At 44.2% G+C, this 20,758-nt stretch overlaps 2 protein-coding genes across 4 annotated transcripts in view; both read right to left on the minus strand.

Moving 5' to 3' along the window:
- SPAM1 (sperm adhesion molecule 1) overlaps positions 1–12,947 on the minus strand; it is a 30,512-nt gene extending 17,565 nt beyond the window's left edge. Inside the window, exons 1-2 of one of the 3 annotated variants that reach the window (XM_079786641.1) lie at positions 12,432–12,947; positions 7,149–7,253 (exon numbers count right to left, since the gene is read on the minus strand). The gene's annotated coding sequence lies outside the window, so the exon portion shown is untranslated. Of the gene's footprint in view, positions 1–7,148; positions 7,254–10,828; positions 10,957–12,431 lie in introns of those variants that run through there. The other 2 variants (XM_079786643.1, XM_079786642.1) reach the window with 2 other exon arrangements.
- The window catches only part of LOC307108558 (hyaluronidase-4-like), a 132,177-nt gene that overhangs the window by 76,026 nt on the left and 35,393 nt on the right, over positions 1–20,758 (minus strand). The gene's annotated exons all lie outside the window — the stretch shown is intronic.

Below are 20,758 nucleotides of genomic sequence, written 5' to 3' on the forward strand. Positions count from 1 at the left end.
GACTTCCCCGCAGATTTCCGTGAGTCAAAGAGCCTATCCCCCTCCTCGCAGGCGCGCAGATAGTGCCATAGTAACTGATAGACCCGCCCCTCCCCCAAGCTGCTGAGCGCCCACAGGCGCCGGAAAGCACCATAATAACTGATAGACCCGCCCCTCGCCCAAGCTGCCGAGCTTTGCGCAGGGACGTACTCCCCCGTAGGGAATTTGGCGCGGGACAGAAGCAGCTACCCGTCGGGGAAATCTGTCAGTGCGCACAGAGGGCTCCCCTTCGGGGAATTTGGCTCGCGGGTCACAGCTCCCCCTTCGGGGATTCTTAGAGCATGCACAGAGGGGCTTCCCTTTGGGGAATTTGGCGCACAGGAGGGACTCCGCCCCCCCTCCGGGACTCGGAGAGTGCACTGAGCCAGCTCATCTTCAGGATTTTAAGAATGTGCGCTCTAGCCGGTTTGGCTCAGTAGAGAGAGCACACACAGGACGCAGTTCCACTTCAGGGAATTTGGCACGCCGGAAACAGCTGCCTAGGATCCCTGACTCACAGCGCATTCACACTAAGAGCCAGCGACCCCAATTGTTGGTGCGTGCACACACAGGGACCCTGATTCTCAACGAGAAACCGCACAAGGCAACAGAGACTTTGACACTCGAGTCTTGGTGCAGACACAGGGAAACTCTGACTCCTGGCACATGCTAAGGATCTCATTTTCGGCACATACCAACAGTGTGGTGCAGACAGGGCCCCTGATTCTAAATGTGCACACGAGACCACACAGAACACTGGGAACACTGATCCTGGGCAAGTCTGGTTCCCACCAACCAAAGGCAGCCACACGTCCTAGTGTCAGAGCACTTCAGTGAAACTAGGGTGGAGCGAAGTCCCCACAGCACACGGCCCAGGTCCACGCAAACGGAAGCTTGAGCTTTCTGGTAATAGCCAGAATGGGGAAACGAAATAACTCACAGAGGAAAGAAAATGTGGAGTCGCCAAGAAAGGAAATTAGTGAAACTGAAGCTTGCAACATGACCGAAAAGGAGTTCAGAGTAATGGTCATGGAATTTATACATCGGATGGATGAGAAAATCAACAACTTATGCAAGAATCAGGAAGAAATGAAAAGTGATATAGCTACAATCAAAAACACCATGGAAAGTTTCAACAGTAGACTACAAGAAGCAGAGGACCGAATTAGTGAGTTAGAAGATCAGGTACAGAAACAAGCTCAATCTGAACAGCAATTGGAGAAAAAAATTAAAAAGCAGGAGGAAAGCCTAAGGGAGCTTTGGGACAACATGAAACGAAGTAACATGCGTATAATAGGGCTGCCAGAAGGACAAGAAGAGCAGCAGGGATTAGAAAATCTATTCGAAGAAATAATGACAGAAAACTTCCCGGATATGGGAAAGATAAAAGTTGCGCAAGTATGGAGAGTCCCAAGCAGGATCAACCCCAAAAGACCCACACCAAGACATGTCATAATTTCAATGGCAAATATAAATGATAAAGAGAGAATCCTAAAGGCGGCAAGAGAGAGACAGAGAGTTACCTACAAAGGAACTCCCATCAGATTGTCAAATGATTACTCAACAGAAACACAACAAGCTAGAAGTGAATGGAAGGAGGTATACAAAGTGTTGCAAAGCAAAGGACTGAATCCAAGAATACTATATCCAGCAAGACTATCAATCAAGATTGAAGGGGAAATCAGGAGCTTTGCAGACAAAAAAAGCCTCAGGGAGTTTATCACCACCAAACCAGCAATGCAAGAATTGCTAAAGGGAATACTGTAAAAAGAAGAAATAAACAGGTAAGAAGGAATACAGACACAAAAATAGATATGACTACAAACAAATACCTTTCAGTAATAACTTTAAATGTAAATGGACTAAATGCTCCAATCAAAAGACATCGAGTAGCTGAATGGATAAAAAAACACGACCCATATATATGCTGTCTACAAGAGACCCACCTCAGAACAAGAGACTCACACAGATTGAAAGTGAAGGGATGGAAAAATATCTTTCAGGCAAATGGAAATGAAAAAAAAAGCTGGGGTAGCAATACTTATATCTGACAAAATAGACCTCAAAGTAAATGCCATAACAAGAGATAAGGAAGGCCACTTCATAATACTAAAGGGAGAAATCCAACAAGAAGAAATAATTCTGGTAAACATATACGCTCCCAATATAGGAGCACCCAAATACATAAAAAAACTCCTGGAGGATATCAAGGGAGAGATTAATAGCAATACAATCATAGTAGGAGACTTTAATACCCCACTATCACCACTGGACAAATCCTCTAAACAAAAAATCAGCAAAGAAACAGCAATCCTAAATGACTCACTAGACCAGATGGAATTAATTGACATCTTCAGAACATTTCACCCCAAAGCCACAGAATATACATTCTTCTCAAGTGCACATGGGTCATTTTCAAAGATAGACCATATGCTGGGTCACAGGCAAAGTCTCTTCAAATTCAAGAAGATAGAAATTATATCAAGCATCTTCTCAGATCACAGTGGCATAAAACTGGAAATCAACTACAATAAATACAATCCAAAGAAATCAAACACATGGAGACTAAACAGCATGCTATTAAACAAGGACTGGGTCACCAGAGAGATCAAGGAAGAAATAAAAAACATCATGGCAACAAATGACAAGGAAAACACAACAATCCAAAATCTATGGGACACAGCGAAAGCAGTCTTGAGAGGGAAGTTCATAGCTCTACAAACCTATTGCAAAAAACAAGAAACAATGGTAATAAATTACTTAACCCTACAACTCAAAGAGCTAGAAAAAGAGCAGCAAGAAAAGCCCAGTGTAACCAGAAGGAAGGAAATAACAAAGATCAGAGCGGAGATAAATGACATAGAGACCAAAGAAACAATACATAAGATCAACAAAACCAAGAGCTGGTTCTTTGAAAGGATAAACAAGATTGATGGACCTCTAGCCAGGCTCACCAAGAAGCAAAGAGAGAGGACCCAAATAAACAAAATCAGAAATGAAAGAGGTGAAATAACAACAGACCACGCTGTGATACAAAGGATTGTTACAAAATACTACGAACAACTCTATTCCAACAAACTGGACAACCTGGAGGAAATGGACATATTCCTAGAAAAATATAACCTTCCAAAAATCAATCAAGAAGAATCTAAACAGCTCAATAGGCCAATAACTATGGACGAAATTGAAGCAGTCATCAAAAAGCTTCCGGCAAACAAAAGCCCGGGGCCTGATGGCTTCACAGGAGAGTTTTACCAAACATTCAAGGAAGAACTAAAACCTATCCTCCTCAGACTATTCCAAAAAATTCAAGTGGAAGGAACACTTCCAAGCTCCTTCTATGAAGCCAGCATCACCCTAATACCAAAACCAGATAAAGACAACACAATGAAAGAGAATTACAGACCAATATCCCTCATGAACATAGATGCCAAAATCCTCAACAAAATTCTAGCAAATCGGCTCCAGCAGTACATCAGAAAGATCATACACCATGACCAAGTAGGATTTATCCCAGGAATGCAAGGATGGTACAATATCCGCAAATCAATAAACGTGATACATCACATAAACAAATTGAAAGATAAAAATCACATAGTCATATCAATTGGTGCAGAAAAAGCATCCAACACCCTTTCTTGATAAAAACTCTCAACAAGGTGGGAATAGATGGCTCATACCTCAACATAATAAAAGCTATATATGATAAACCCACAGCAAACATCATACTCAATGGACAAAAACTAAAAACATTTCCCCTAAGAACAGGAACAAGACAGGGATGCCCACTCTCACCACTCCTGTTTGACATAGTACTGGAAGTATTAGCCATTGCAATTAGACAAGAAGAAGAAATAAAAGGCATCCAAATTGGAAAAGAACAAGTAAAGCTGTCTTTATTTGCAGACGACATGATATTGTACATAAAAAATCCAAAAGACTCCGTCAAAAAACTAATAGACTTAATAAAGGAATTCGACAATGTAGCAGGATACAAAATTAACGCCAAGAAATCTATGGCCTTTCTATACACCAATAGTGAACTTACAGACAGAGAGACTAAAAAGGCAATCCCATTTACCATCGCGCCAAAAAAATTAAGATACCTAGGAATAAACTTAACTAAGGAGGTAAAAGACCTATACACGGAAAACTACAGGACACTGAAAAAAGAGATAGAGGAAGACGTAAACAGATGGAAGAACATACCATGTTCATGGATTGGTAGAATCAACATCATTAAAATGTCCATACTACCCAAAGCAATCTATAGATTCAATGCACTCCCCATTAAAATACCAACAGCATATTTCACAGACCTTGAAAGAACTCTCCAAAAATTCATCTGGAATAAAAAAAGACCCCGAATAGCCACAGCAATCCTGAGAAAGAAGAATAAAGTAGGAGGGATCTCAATACCAGATTTCAAGCTGTATTACAAAGCCACTGTTCTCAAAACAGCCTGGTACTGGCACAAGAACAGACATATAGATCAATGGAACAGAATAGAGAATCCAGATATTGACCCAAACCACTATGCTCAATTAATATTTGACAAAGGAGGCATGAACATACAATGGAATAAAGACAGTCTCTTCAATAAATGGTGTTGGGAAAATTGGGCAGATACATGCAAAAAAATGAAGCTTGATCACCAACTTACGCCATACACAAAAATAAACTCAAAATGGATACAGGACTTAAACATAAGACGGGAAACCATAAAAATACTAGAGCAATCCACAGGCAGCAAAATCTCAGACATATGCCAAAAGAAATTCTTCACTGACACTGCCCCTAGTGCAATGGAAGCTAAAGAGAAAATTAACAAATGGGACTACATAAAAATAAAAAGCTTTTTCACAGCAAAAGAAACCATCAACAAAGCAACAAGAAGGCCCACTGCATGGGAGAACATATTTGCAAATGGCATCACTGATAAAGGTTTAATCTCCAACATCTACAGGCAGCTTATACAACTTAATAAAAGGAAGATAAGTGATCCAATAAAAAAATGGGCAACAGACCTAAATAGAATCTTTTCAAAAGAAGACAGAAGGAAGGCCAAGAGACACATGAAAACATGCTCAACGTCACTAATTATCCGAGAGATGCAAATCAAAACAACAATGCGGTACCATCTCACACCTGTCAGAATGGCTATCATCAACAAATCAACAAACGACAAGTGTTGGCGAGGATGCGGAGAAAAAGGAACCCTCGTGCACTGCTGGTGGGAATGCAGACTGGTGCAGCCACTGTGGAGAACAGTATGGAGTTTCCTCAAAAAACTGAAAATGGAACTCCCATTTGACCCAGTAATCCCACTCCTGGGAATATATCCAAAGAAACTAGAAACACCAATTAGAAAGGATATATGCACCCCTATGTTCATAGCAGCACAATTCACCATAGCTAAGATTTGGAAACAGCCTAGGTGCCCGTCAGCAGATGACTGGATCAGAAAACTGTGGTACATCTACACAATGGAATACTATGCTGCCATAAAAAAGAAGGAATTCTCATCATTTGCAGCAACCTGGGAGGAATTGGAGAACATTATGTTAAGTGAAATAAGTCAGTCAATGAAAGAAAAATACCACATGATCTCACTCATTTATGGATAATAAAGAACATTATAAACTTGAACAAAAAGATAGATACAGAGACAGTAAACCATCAGACTGTCAAATTACAAGGGGAAGGTTAGGGAGAGGTGGGGGAGATAAGAGATCAATCAAAGGACTTGTATGCATGCATATAAGCATAACCAATAGATGCAAAACTCTGGGGGGTGGGGGCATATATGGGAGTGGGGTGTGGGGGGGGCAATGGTAAGATATGTACTCATATAATACCTTATTAAAAAAATTGGGGGGAAAAATAAAATGACTAAAGATATGAATGGAAACAAAAAAAAATAAAAATAAAAATAAAAATAAAAATAAAATAAATAAATAAATAAAAAGGAAACTGCTTGACTGACTACTACCAAGACCCAGAAACTGGTTTACTTTGCTCCAGCCACTGACCTTTGTCTATCTTTTGTTTCCATAGAAATGCCTTGTATTGAATACCTGGTTGGTTGCTCATATAATAAAGGCCTGACTTTGGAACCCCACCTATGTCACCACCTCCTGAAAAGAAAAGAACTGCACTGACCAATTGTCAGGACTAACTGGTTTGATGAGATGGTGGAACTGTAGGGGAGCAAGATGTGTCCCCGCAAAATGTGTCTCTTTGGCATGAGGATTAATTTAGGTTGAGTGTTTTGAAGAAACAGAAAACTTGGAAAATATTTCTTGTTACTTCCCCTTTAATTGCCTAAAAGAATTTAGATAAAGGGCGCATTCTAGAACAGAGCTAACACGGAGGACCTACAAAGAATCCGGGCCAGCTGTGGTGAGGGACACTCCGCAGGGTCTAGAGATCTGAGTGTCCTCTGGGGGCCATTGTCTCTGTGTGGCCCAGGTGACCTGTGTTCCCAACCATGTGCTCCTCTATCTCCATGTCAAGTGCCTTCCTCCACTTTGAAGTCCTAAACCACTATGCCCTTCTCTTTAGCTCAAGATAGCTATAAGCCTCATCTGCCTGATTTGCCAATGGGCCCCGTGTTCTTATGATGCCTCCGTATGTACCTGTGCAGTTAGATTTGGTTATTTTCTCCTGTTAACCTGACTCGTGTCAATTTAATTCTTAGACCATTCTGAAGAACCTAAAAAGGTAGTGTAAAATTTCTTCCTCCCTGACACCTTCTTTTTTTAAAGTCTTTATTGTTGAAAGTATTACATGTGTCCCCTTTTTTCTCCAATTGACCTCTTATAGCCCACCCCTCACCCCACCACCTTGAATCCGCCTGACCTCATCTGCCTTCTGGACACCTTCCAACTTTACCAAGTGGTTAATGGAAGAACACACTTGTTAATAACTTTCTTAAGAAGTACAATGGGGATGATGGATAAAGTCTGGGTTCAAATTACTGAACCCACATATTTTGGTGATATAAGATACACTGAGGAAAACAGTGGACAAAGGGTACTAGCTTGAGTCTAGCCTATTACGTCGCTGAAGGAGGAACACAGGAGGCCGGAGTGGTGAGGGATTATGAATTTATTCGATCATCTGCACACCTGGTGGTTGAGCTTGGATGGTTCCAGCCCCTAGTGAAGGGAGTCAGCAGGTTTTAAAATACTTTTGGCGGGCTTTTTTCTGGGTGGAGACTTCTTTATGCATACCTGGAGGGGAGATAATGGAATGTGGTCACCCCAAGTGAAATGTGATCTCATCAAAGGGAATGTCCATAGTAAAATGACCTGAAAAGCAAGTTTTCTGGGGGGAGGGGTATTAATTCAATTGTTTGATCAAACCTAACATTCCAGCCTTTTGTTTTATGGAATACGGACTGAGGTGGGATATCGAGATCACAGGGGAATGGACTTTGATAGTAGTGGGCTGGACGAGAGGTACAGCAGCATGATTTCCCCAAGAGATTGGTTGGTGAAGTCTCAAAAGTGGTCCTGTTGAGTGACTTGGGAGGTAAAAGCTGGTCCTGAGGCTGCCACAGCATTTTGACACTTTTCTGGACCTGGAACTGAAATACAACTGAGACCTAGATGTTATCTTTAGGTGGGAAAAGATTAGGGGTCTCAGTTGCCTGACTACTGCTATGAAAGGGGAGAATGGTTACCCTGGGGGTGAGGTTCTTGTTTTCCCAGTTTTGGCCCTTGCTGGGCATCCACATGTTCCTGTAGGGCCTGACACAGGGTTTCAAAATAGGTAGAGCAGTGGTTAAGCTCCCCATGGCAGTTCCAACCCCTGCTGTGATGCCCAGGGTTATGAGGAGAGGGATTATCTGCACTCCTCTTTTGTGTCAGATATGATGGGTTACAGAGACAGGTTAAGACTGATTATTGGGGGCTACATTGGGTGAGAAATGAGAGTACAGGTTCCCATCCAGCTGATGGGGAGACAGATATAGGTGTTTTCCCCATAGAGGAAGAAAAATCCCTGATCATGGAGACAAGCTGAGAGGTGTATGGAGAAGAGGTGGGCTAAAGGATATGAGATTCCCTTTCCCGGTTCCATGCTCCAAGCTGAGAGGGTAGTCGCCATGGCACAACCAATAAGGGGTGACAGATGAGTGGTCTGAGATTTTATTGCAGTGAAAGTGGACAGGAAGTCTAGAATGGGATGTTATGCAAGGGGAAGAGAAAGGGAAGGAAAGGAGTAGTGGAAGCCAGGGACCTGGATGGTTGGATAAGAAGTAAGACAAACTGGCTGTGATCAATTTGGTTGTAAGACACCACTGCACTCAGACCAGCCAAATTTAGTACTTTAAATTTCCAGACGTTATAAGTTCCCACTCACTGACTTAACTTCTTATTTTTACTGAACCTTAACCCTTGCTGTTTTTACTTTTAAACCTTAAACTGCTATGTTAAAGACTTTTACTTTTTTGGTTGCCTTCCAGAAAAACATACTGCAATACTGTAATGCATATATCTCAAGTAAAAGTAACTTTCTTTTTATTTATGGTGTCTCATTAATGGTGAGATTTAATGCTTGAATAATAACTTTTAGTTTATTCTGTAAATAGCAGTGGAAGAGATTTTTAAATTTTTTCTTTTTAAGCTTAAATCCTATATAATAAAGATGTAATATGCAAATGGTCATTACTCCGTGAAGCGTAACAACTGACCACGTAATGACCAGATCATGGATCAGCAGGAGTGTGGGGCAGTGAGCTACAAGCAGGCGGTGGAGAGCTACAGGAGGGGGCAGGGCAGCAAGCTATGAGGGGGGCGGGGGTTTGGGGATAAGGAGGTGGGCTGAGCTACAGGAGGGTGGAGCAGTGGGCAAAGAGCTACTGGAGGGTGGCAGGGAGCTACTGGAGAGATACTGTCACCTGGATTCATGCGCAGGGCTAATAGTTTACTTATAAACAGCATTCCTTTTGGCTAGTGCTCATTTGTATATACATGAAAATTTTACTTTGGACTTTATTAGAACCAGTTGCTCATAAAATATTGGTTTCTCATATGAATGAGTTTATATGCAACCTTGATTATATTGTGGAAAGCTAACTTATCAAGTAATAAGCAAACCTATACATCTGACCCATGAAGTACAGATGCTATCCCCCGCCCCAGCCTATCTGAAGAGCAGGCTGGGTGGGGGTCTGAGGCATTATGTACACTCCTGTCTTAAAATTATGCCGCTGATTTAGCTTAAGAAGTATCCAACAACCTTGTCCTGCCAGGCTTAGAGACTGAAACTTGAAGCTTTCTTGCTCAGAGTAAAATGGCCCTTTTACAATTCTTGTAAACTAGAGGCCCAATGAATGAAATTCATGCAAAAGTAGGCCTTCCTTCCCCTGGCTGCCTGCACCGGCTTCCCTCTAGCACCCAGGACCCGGGCTTCCCACCAGCAGCCAGCAGTCACCTGAGACCCAGGCAGTCCCGGCTTCGTCCAAAAGGACGTCCTGTCTAATTCGCATATTATGCTTTTATTATTATAGATAGTCAACTTTAGAACTTATTTCTTTCTTTCAACATTTCTCTTTTCCTTCTCATTACATACCCAACCTTCACAAATTTCACACTTTCAAATTAGCCTTCGAACCTTCTTTCTATGTCCTTCAAAAATGCATAACCATGCTTCAGACCTTCCATTAAGTATTTCTACTCTAATATTCTTTCTTTCTGTCATACCTTCAGCAACTTTTACAGACCTTTTCTTTGTTTGTTTTTTATTAAATGTATTAGAATTCTTCACTCTTAGAAACCTTAATTTTTCAATGATAACCAAAAAGTAAACAGCCAACATTTTAGATTGTACTTTCAAGAAAATATACATGCAACCAAGTACAAGAGACCTTCTGTAATAAAAACTAAGAACAGGCGAATTAAAAGGTGTCTAGTAATCAATGTTTCAGTAATGTATGCTGTTTTAAAATATTTAGATGCCTATCATGTAACCCAGCAATGCTCCAAAGCCTTTAGGTTAATAAAGACTTTGGGAAATTATGTGCAGGCACATGAGGCTGGAGAAAAGGCAGGGGAGGAGGGAGCAGGCCCCGCAGCCTGTTCGCAGGCCTCTAGCCACGTGGATTCAAAACGGCCAGATTTTTCCTTAGAGATAACATGCTAAGGTTTGGGAGATAATGAGCTCAGCTTCTGATAATAGCCAAACTGCTAAGTAAGCCTGTGCAGTAAAGAAAGTTGTTCTTTGGGAAGGGTGGAGTGGGGGGAGGGAGGCTGAGAAGGCGCTGAGGTCAGAGCAGTTTTCAGAGCATTAAAGGGGTGAGAATATTGGCCTTGGGATCTAAAGACTCAGTGAGGGGGTCCCTTCGCCACGACGTGCCATAGAGGAGCTTTGCAAGAAGACTAAAATTGTGAACCCGGAGGCGAGATGACCCAGGGAGCCTGAGAAAGGAGAAAATTTCTTGTTCAGAGGAGGGGACAGTCTTGGAGGAGATAAGGCAGTTACAGTCCAAGGAATGGCTCGGCCTTGTGGGGTGAGAGAGTGAAACTGAGGTAGCTGACTGTCGTTTGGGACCACTGGGTTTTATGAGGAAATGCATGGTAGCCCTGGCCGGACACAGAGGTAGAATGAGAAAAGAGTGAATGGGGGAATATAGTAAGATGCCGTGTAGAGGTGAGGTGGCTAATGGCTGTGAGACTAATCTGTCAATCCCCATAATAGAGACTGAGGAGTGGACAAGAGTCCCAGCGAATTCGGAGAGGGCAGAATAAGTGGCCCCAGTGTCTATTAGAAAGGAGATCGGCTTGCCTGCCAACACAGTCATTACCCGAGGCTCTGTCCTGGTGATGTAAGTGTGTGGGGCCCTGTCAGGGCCTGGGAAGCTTCTTCAATGGCCAGTCCCAGGAGGTCTGGGAGCTCCAAACTGGATCCAGAGGGCAGCCTTGCTGAACTGGCTGAGGTCAGACCTGGAGAGGCCAGACTACAGTCTGATTTCCAGTGGCCTTCCCTTCTGCAGGGCAGGGCCCAGGCGCTGGTCTTGGGTTTGAGCAGGACTTGGCCCAGTGTCCTCTCTTGTTGCATGTGAAGCATGGGCCCAGAGGAGGCTTAGCCCCTGACGTACCCTTGGTTGGAGGACTGGCACTTCGTTTGGGGTTCATGAGAGCAGTGGCCAGGAGCTGGAAGGCTTCCTCCTGAGCCTCACCCTTGGCCGGATCTCGCTTTTGTTTTTGGATTTGGGTCTCCTCGTCTCTATTAATAAAGACCTTCAAGGCCAGGCTAATGAGGTCTTTTTAAGGGGTTTGTGGACCTCTGTCTATTTTTTGAAGTTTATGATGTGTGTCAGGGGCTGATTGGGATATAAAATGGGTGTTCAGAAGAAGAGCTCCCTTTGGGGAGGTGGGGTCTTAGGTGGTAAATTTCAGTAGAGGAGGAGAGGGGGACATAGATGCCTGGTCAGGTCATAGGACTGGGACAGGCACTCAAATCCCTTATTAAAGATGGTTGGGTCAGTGGAAAAAGACCTGAGAGGCTTCTCAATCTGTGTAAGGCTGGACATAGAGAATGGGACCTGGACTCAGACTATACCCTCAGTTCCTGCTGCCTCCCTCAGGGGTGGAATTGGTGTGGGACTAGAAGAGGCTGTTGAGGAGGGTGGTCTTTGGGTGGCCCAAGAGCAAGTGTTAGGTGGGAAAAGGCTGTTTTGGAGCTTGTGTTCTTGGGATTTGGGCTCTCAGGGGCAGGGGAGAGGGTGGTTGCTGGTTAGGAAGGTCTGGGTTTGGAGAATCTACTGCAGGTGAGGGAGGGGGTGTTTAAGGGAGTGGAGATCAGTGGTCTGCTGGGTCAAAAGTAGATTCAGAATCAGAAGTGTTAGTGGTAAGATGTTTTGTGTGAAGGAGAAAGATATGATGGGTAGAGCAGGACTGAGAGAGAGGATGGAACTGAAGGGTGAAAAAGGCCTGGACGTAGGGAACCTCTGACCATTTTCTATTGCAGTGACAGCAATTATCTAAATTTCTCAGTGTGTTAAAATTGAAAGTGCTGTTTTTAGGCCATTGGGACTTATTATCTAGTTTATGTTGTGGCCAAACAGTGTTACAAAATGAAGTGAGGTGGTTGGGCATGATCTCCCCTGTGAGTGTGCAGAGGGAGTATGGCATGGCCCACGAGAGAGGAAGGGTGAGTGACAGACTACAAATCTAAAGGTGACTTTTTAGGACAGGTGTCCCTGCTGCTAAACAAATCACCACAAGAAACAAGAGGTGACCCTCAGGACTGGGCGTCCCCAATCCAGAAGGACCCAAAGCCAAATGGCTGAGGAGTCTTCTGGCCTAGTGCTAGGACTTTTGAGACGAGAGACTTGCGTACGAGAAGTCAGTGAGAGAGAGTAGGCAGAAGACTGGAGGCGAGGGAAATTGTGGAATGTCACTCACCCAGAGAAGATTGGCCTGTGTGGGAAGGAGGGTCAGCAATGGAGAAGGAGAGATTCCTGGTCCAGCATCCTCCTTGTCTGGCTGGGAGGACCCCGAAAGGGAGGGAGGCCTAATCGAGGCCTGTAATCAAGTCACCGGAGTAGGATTCAGAGGTAAGCCCAGGAAGAGCTGCCGCTGCCTACTGCTCTCCGAGTAGCAAACTCGGGGTGACCAAAGCCAGGACGATGGCTCCTCTTTCCCAGTTCAGGAGGGCCTGTGAGGGAGGGAGGCCTGATAGAGGCCAGCAATGGAGTCACCCAAGTAGGATTCAGAGGTAAGCCCAGGAAGAGCTGCCGCTGCCTACTGCTCTCCGAGTAGCAAACTCAGGGTGACTGAAGCTGGGACAATGGCTTCCCATCCCCATAGGATCCTCCCAAGTTTCAGCACCAAATGTTAGGTTGCCAAAGGAGAAACGCACCAGGCCAGAATGGTGAGGGATTATGAACTTATTTGATTATCCTCACACCAGGTGGCTGAGCCTGGATGGTTCCAGCCCCCAGTGTCAGGAGTCAGTGGCTTTTATAGGACCTTAGGCGGGCTTTTTCTGGGTGGAGACTTCTTTATGCATACCCAGAGGGGAGATAATGGGATGTGGTCACCACAAGGAAAATGTGGTCTCAGCAAAGTGAATGTCCATGGTGAAATGACCTGAAAAGCCAGTTCTGTGGCAAGAGTTAAATAGTCATGAACAGTTCAATTTTTGTTCTTTTCTTCCTTTCCTCTACCTCCCTCACTCAGACACTTTACATAACATATTAATATGACACATTAAGTCCCAACTGTTAGGCACTCTTGCACTCCACTATGCCCTGCTGGGGGCTCTTTCCTCTCCTGGCAATTTTCCTGTTATCTTCATTGTAGGTTTCATGATTAATGGCCTGGTCTTTGACTTCCAGTAACCTGCCTCCCTCGGTTTCCAGTGATCACCTACACCTGGCCCCCACTTGCATCTGACAAGAGTACTGGCAGGGAGACAGAGATTATTCCACACCCCAACCCTACCTCCTTTCATATTCTTACTAGTGGCAAAATTGGGAGTCTTCATTATTTGTTGTATTTCTACCAAAATTGATTGGCACCACAAATGTTCCCCTCTTTACCCAAAAATAATACTACGTATTCCCTATAATTCCTCTGCAACTATGGGGCGTGCTAGTCTCTCTAGGCTATTGTTATAACCCATTATTTTTTAATTTCTCAATCTGTTCTGATGCCTTCACTTTTCTCTGTGCCCTGCTTTTTCTCTTCTCTGCTTAAAGCATTCTGATGACCAGTAGTACTCTGCCTGCTTTGGTTATGATTCTGTTTTGTTCTTGTACTTGATCTTAAGATTGCTCTTGGCTATAATCTCTATAATCCAAATAAGTCTCCCCACAGGACTACCTCGGTCTGCCATATACATGTTTGCAATCAATTAAACCTGATTCTACACTTGATCTTAGCCAAAAGGCTAAGAAGCAATTAAAACTGATTCTGATCTTACCTGGATGTTGGGGAAAAGCCCCAAAAGTCTAAATTCAAGGAACTAATTCAAAGAACGTATGCAAAGTATAAGAGCTTTAGTGGGAGAAACTTATATACACAGGCAAAGGAGCTGCTCTCAGTGGTGGCTGAAAGAGGAATCCAAACACCTCCTCCAACAGCTTCTCTGTTTTATAGGGGCTCACAGTGAACCCATATGGTGGGTAGTCAGGTAGAACCCCAGGAAGAACAATACATTCCTAAATTAACAGATAACATCACGCATAATCTCACTCTATACATTCATTGACCTCTTTCCTGGGGGTGTGACATTTAACTTTCGGCAGCATTCTGGGTAGTCAGCCACGCCTGGGGCTACAGAGAATTGAATACAACATTTCCCAGAGGCCTTTGCTGCTGAAACCATGTTGCTTCTCAGTAAGTTCACTTACATTGGTCCATGGTCTCTGTTCAAATTTACTTCTCTCTCACTCCAACCCCTTAGGTAATTTACTTCTATTTAGATTTAATGGTATAATTGTTTGACGGACTCCCTCACTGGCTTCATTGATTGCCTAACTGAGAATTTCAGACACTGCAGAAGAACATGAAAGAGACGTTCTAGAGGCGCTGGGCATCTCAAACCATTCCACAGGTTCCAACTACTTAATTTATTGATTCAACCATTGTAAATGGAGTATTTATTACATGTGAAGTGTAGGCTTGGATGACACAACATAGACCAGGCTCTGCTCTTTTGGAGCTTCTGTTCTAGAAAACAGAAAATAAGCAAATAAATAAATAATTTCAGCGTGATAAATGCTGTCCTGGTCCACTTGGGCTGCTGCAACTGGGTGACTTAGAAACAGCATTGAGGGCCCTCTTCTGAGCTGCAGACTTCTTATTGTACCTTCTGATGTGGAAGGGCCTAGGGAGCTCACTGGGGCCTCTTTAGAAAGTTATTCATTCCAGCCCTAGCTGGTTTGGCTCAGTGGATAGAGTGTTGGCCTGCAGACTGAAGGGTCCCAGGTTTGATTCCCATCATGGGCACATGCCCAAGTTGTGGGCGTTCAGGAGGCAGAGGATCCATGATTCTCATCATTAATGTTTCTATCACTCTCTCCCTCTCCCTCTCTGAAATCAATAAAAATATCCTATATAATAAAGAGGTAATATGCAAATTGACCCTCACACCCTCACGTCACAAGATGGGCACCCCCCAGGTCATCACAAGATGGCTGCCCCCACGTCATCACAAGATGGCCGCCCCCACGTCATCACAAGATGGCTTCCCCCACGTTGTCACAAGATGGCTGGCAGGGGAGGGCAGTTGGGGACGATCGGGCCAGCAGGGGAGCAGTTAGGTGTCAATCATGCTGGCAGGGGAGTGGTTAGGGGGAGATCAGGCTGGCAGGCAGAAGCGGTTGGGGCAATCAGGCAGGCAGGAAGGTGAGTGGTTAGGAGCCAGCAGTCCCAGATTGTGAGAGGGATGTCCAACTGCCTCTTCCAGATTGGAGAGGGTGCAGGCTGGGCTGAGGGACACCCCTCCAGTGCATGAATTTCATGCACCGGGCCTCTAGTATTTAAAATAAAGAGGAAGTTATTCGTTCCACTCATTAAGGTTCCTCTTAATGGTCCCACCTCCTGATACCATCACATCAGGCATTAGAATTTTAACCTATGAATTTTGAGGGGACACAAAAACATTTAGACACTAGCAAATGTCATTACAGAATTTAAAAAGAAGAGGGAGAAAAAGAACAATTAGTGTTGAAAAGGCAACCATTTCCATTTTAAAGTATAATATATAATGCTAACTCTCAAAGAGATTGTATCAGTTAACACTTCCTCTACAAGTTGAATTTTACTTCCCCCTATCCAAGCTAATACTCTATTATCATACTTCGTTAAGTAATGTAAAAATGGTATCTGCCATTTTAATCTTAATTTATTTTATTTTGGTAAATTAAGTTATTCATACTTACTTTACTGTGATTTTAATGTTCATGTCCTTTTCCCATGTTAGGTTTGGGTCACTTTGAATTGATTTACTTAAGAACTCTTTACATATTAGCCCTTTGTTATAAGTTCTAAGCATCTTTTTCCAATTTGTGCTTTGATTTTGGTCCAGGGTATTGTTTCCATGCAAAAGACAAACTCTTTTCTATGTTTATTTCTAAATATTTGAAAAATAAATGGTCAGTTTCCCCAGTTGTAGACCCTAACATGAGGGTTTATGTGCAAGAGATTTGTTAAGGAAGTTTTACCCGAAAATAACTCTTAAGAGAATTAAAGAAGCAGGAGAAGGGCAGGAAGTCAAGAAAGGTTGCAATGTCACATAAAGTCCTGCAGAGGACAGCGTTTGCCTGATCATACTGGGGATCTAAGGAAGGCCACTAGAAGCAAACTATACTGAATTGATGGGAGGGAGGGAAGACAGGAAGTGGGGGAAAGGGGTGTACAACAGACAACAAGAGGGACATTGGGGATCCCTGTGGGCCGGGGGCTGTTAACAATCTGTGAGTCAAGGGTCAATGAAAGGAAAAAATAGAGAAGTTCAAACGGAGAATTTGACCTAATCACTCATGAATAATTTATTTTCTCCTTTCCTTCATCTCTTCCTGGATTTACATAGTCAGACCTGATGGTGCCAAAGTTATTGGGAAAGTCCATTTTCAGAACGTTGAAGGCCAAGTATCTGTAAATGTATATCTTGGGAATCTGTGGAAAGAGGGAACGGATTATAAAGGGGACACTTGGTCTTGGTTAAGGAACACAGAATTCAGTTTTTCATCATTACTACTAAAGGATATCTTTGTTATATTTATGGCATAACTGGAAAAGAGCCCTGATAGTGACTTTCATTAGCATCTCGGTCTATATCCTCTTGTAGGATGCTTGAGCACCACTAAGAAAATGTCTTTCACAATCCTGTGGGGAAATAACCTTTAATCCTGTAAGGTAAATGTCAAGCTGAGAGCATTTGAAAGAATCTTATCATTCTTTTAAAGACTAACACTTCTCTGGCACAAAGTACTACCTAATTTAGGGCTGCCCTCTCCCAGTTGTCACCCCAGGCATGCCCAATGTGTATGAGTGTTTCGCTATGGTTCGTGAGGAGCGGGGAATCAAATAGTGAGATTGACAATCTCCCTTCATTCTTTGTAGAGCAGAGTCTAGGACCATCTGCCTCCAAAGGGCAAAATGTATATCTTACATAATAAAAAGGTAATATTTAAATTACCATCACTCTGCTACACCCATAATTGGGCCAGCGGGTGACACAGGGGGCGGGACTCGGGGTGGCTGGGGTGGTGATTGGGCCGGCAGGATGCTGAGCTCGCGTTGCCAGCGGCGACGAGAGCTAACCTTCTGCGCCATGGCTGTGCTGCAGCACAGACAGACCTCTGGAGCAGCGAGCCCAGCCGGCGGTTTGGAGGTTTGGAGGCGGCGGGCGGTGGGCGGGCAGCGTGGCTCCCCGGGGAGGAGTCTGGCGGCAGTTGGGCCGCAGGAGCACGTGGCGGCGGCCCCAGCCTTCCTGGGCGGGAGGCAAAGGCAAGACCCTGGCCTGAGCTCCGGCCGCAGGAGGACCACGCCCCCGCCCCGCCTCGCCCTAGGGGCCCAGGGACTTCGGAGCTGCCGACCAGCGGACAGACAGCTTACACGTGCATGATTAAATCATGCACTGGGCTTCTAGTATATATATAAAGAGGTAACATGCAAATTAGCCAGGATGCCATAACAGTCATGACCGGCTCAGGAGGAGGTTGCACGCACAAATGGGCAGGAGGGGACCACTTGCACTATGAGGCAAGCCATGGAGGGCACAGCTCCAGAGCGGAAAGGCAGGGGGGCATGCCCAAGCCACTGCTGCCACCTTGCCCCAGCACACCTGCCTCTGCACGTGAGCTGCAGAGGAAACACCTTTTCTGACCACTCATTGCCTAAGTTCCCTGTACGCCAATTGCAGAGTTCTTGATAACTTGGGTAATAAGAATCCAAGAAGGTAATCTAGGGTTTTTCCACCTCACTCCTGGAGGAAAAAACGAAGGTTCACTGCTGGAAGGGCTAAGAAATGTCATATCCTACCCTAGCCAGTTTTGCTCAGTGGATAGAGCCTCAGCCTGTGGACCACAGGGTCTGGGTTCAATTCTGATCAAGGGCATGTACCTAGGTTGCAGGATCCTCCCTGGCCGGGACCCAGGTCAGGACTCATGCAGGTGGCAACCAATTGAAGTGTCCCTCTGTATTTCCCTCTCTTCCACGCTCTCAAAAAATCAATGGAAAAATATCCTCAGGTGAGGAAAGAAGAAAGAAAGAAAGAAAGAAAGAAAGAAAGAAAGAAAGAAAGAAAGAAAGAAAGAAGAAAGAAAGAAAGAAAGAAAGAAAGGGAGGGAGGGAGGGAGGGAGGGAGGGAGGGAGGGAGGGAGGGAGGGAGGGAGGGAAGGAAGGGAGGGAGGGAGGGAGGGAGGGAGGGAGGGAGGGAGGGAGGGAAGGAAGGAAGGAAGGAAGGAAGGAAGGAAGGAAGGAAGGAAGGAAGAAAGAAAGAAAGAGGTCATATACTATGAAAGAGACATCTTGAAAATGCCTAAAGAAAGGTGTCATTTTTTTTTTTTTTATGGTGAAGGGACTGGAGTCCATGTTGATGAAAACACCTTGGCAGCTGGCAGTGGCAGCAGCAGTGGGGTGATGGGGGTGGCACCTTCTCCTGATCAGCCCAAAGAGGGAGGCCAGACTGTGGCTTAGGCCCACTCAGTAGGACATCCCCTGAGGGCTCCCAGACTGTGAGAGGGGGTAGGCTGGGCTGAGGGAATACCGCCCCCACCCCCCCCCCCACCCTGAATTTCGTGCACTGGGCCTCTGGTAAATTAATAATTTTAAATAGGGAATAATGACACATTTCTTAAGGCCAAAGGGAAAATGGTTGTAAGTATACACACAAATTAAAATCAGTAAATGTTCCTAAGTGAAAGAGTATAGCACCCTGTTACATTTAGGTGCACAAACAGTGCAACAGGTAGTACGTTAGGAATACAACATTTTCTATCCATTTTTTCTTGACAAGAGAACTGTAAGTTACGTTGGGGTAGCAATAAATTTCATTGCAGAAAATTACTGTTCTCAGCGTCTGAACAGAACAAATGTGATGAGTGGTCTCAATGATGACCTACGACCTTTACTTCCCAGGCCCAGTGAACAGAGCACCCCATTCCAACTTCCTACAATTAAAGTGAAATTTAAAGTGAAACATTGATGGTTCCTGGTCCCACAGAGAAGAACACAGTGTCAAGTTCATAGATGAATGTTCAGTAACATTAAAAATTTTTCAATGCTTTAAGATTAGCATTAAAGACAAAGGAAGCAGTAAGTTTATATATTTAATTCTCTGGTAGAAACAAAAAGCATACTATTATCATTCACTTTGACACAATATTGATTTTCCCATTAAATTTTATTCTATAATTTTAAATTATAATAACACTAGAAACCCGTTGCACGAAGTTTCGTGCAATAGACTTTCACCTGGCTGCCGGCACCAGTTATCCGCCAGCAGCAGTTTACCTCTGGCCACCCGCCGATCAGAGCGCCTCCCGCCAGCGCGATCGGCTACCCCGAGAGGAACTCCAATCCGGGAGGCGCTCCGATCGGTGGGTGGCCAGAGGAAAATTGCTGCTGGCGGAAAACTGCTGCCAGCAGCCATGCAATCGGCCACCACCAGCATCTTCCGCCGGCCCCATGGGTCCTTCCGCAGCGTTGGCCTAACGGCAGGTGGGAGGAGCGGGAGTCGGGGACTCGCGAGTCCCCGCCCCCCGCTCCTACCGCCAGCCAATCGGCCACCCTGAGTCCCGCCCCCCCGCGCCTCCAGCCGGCCCAATCGTGGGCGTAGCGGAGTGATGCAATTTGCATATTGCCTTTTTATTATGTAGGATAACAGGGCTGCTGCTCAAAGCTCAGAATAAGAACATATCTAAAAAATTGATAGCATGATACATTACGTATCATATACATGGCTTAGTAGTGGCTTTCTTTATGAGGTTATAGTTGGTCAATCGCTTATGGTGTCTGTATCAGTATCCCTTAGAGTTCCATAACCAGTAGATGCTTAAGAAACTTTAGATTTGTTTAGCCATACCCAGGAAGCCATTCTAAATTATGATTTGAAATACACTGAGTGGCCAGATTGTTATGATCTCTGAAGGCATAATAATCTGGCCACTCAGTGTATTTGTATCTCAAATGGGTACCAAAAGTATTCTAGACTTCTGCTGGAGATCAACCACCTATTTGCCCTGAGCTTTCTATCAGCCAGTGCAAAGGGGAAGACTGATCAGGTGCACGATTTATAGTATCTTTGGTATCAAATAAATGAGGTACTCAAGAGAAGTACACTGAGTGGCCAGATTATTATGTGGTCAGAGATCATAATAATTTGGCCACTCGGTGTACTTTTCTAATGTATTAGATTATGAGTTTTCCTCAATATTAAGAACTAGTTACAATAACATCTAAACAAGATAATTGTATTTTAAACATCTTTTTTTTAATGTCTTTCTTTCTTTCTTTATTTATTTATTTATTTATTATTTTTTTAGAGGGAGAGAGAGAGGAAGGGAGAGGGAGAGAGAAAAACATCAATTTGAGAGAGAAACATCAATCGTTTGCCCCCATATGTACCCAGACCAGAGATCAAACTTACAACCCGGGCATGTGCCCTGACCGAGAATCAAATCCGCGACCTCTCCATGCACGAACAATGCTCAGCCAACTGAACCACACCAGCCAGGGCAAAACATCTTTTGACATCAGCATATAGAGAACTTCCTCAA

The sequence above is a fragment of the Cnephaeus nilssonii genome (assembly GCF_951640355.1).
Source record: "Cnephaeus nilssonii genome assembly, chromosome: 12".
Classification (NCBI taxonomy): domain Eukaryota; kingdom Metazoa; phylum Chordata; class Mammalia; order Chiroptera; family Vespertilionidae; genus Cnephaeus; species Cnephaeus nilssonii.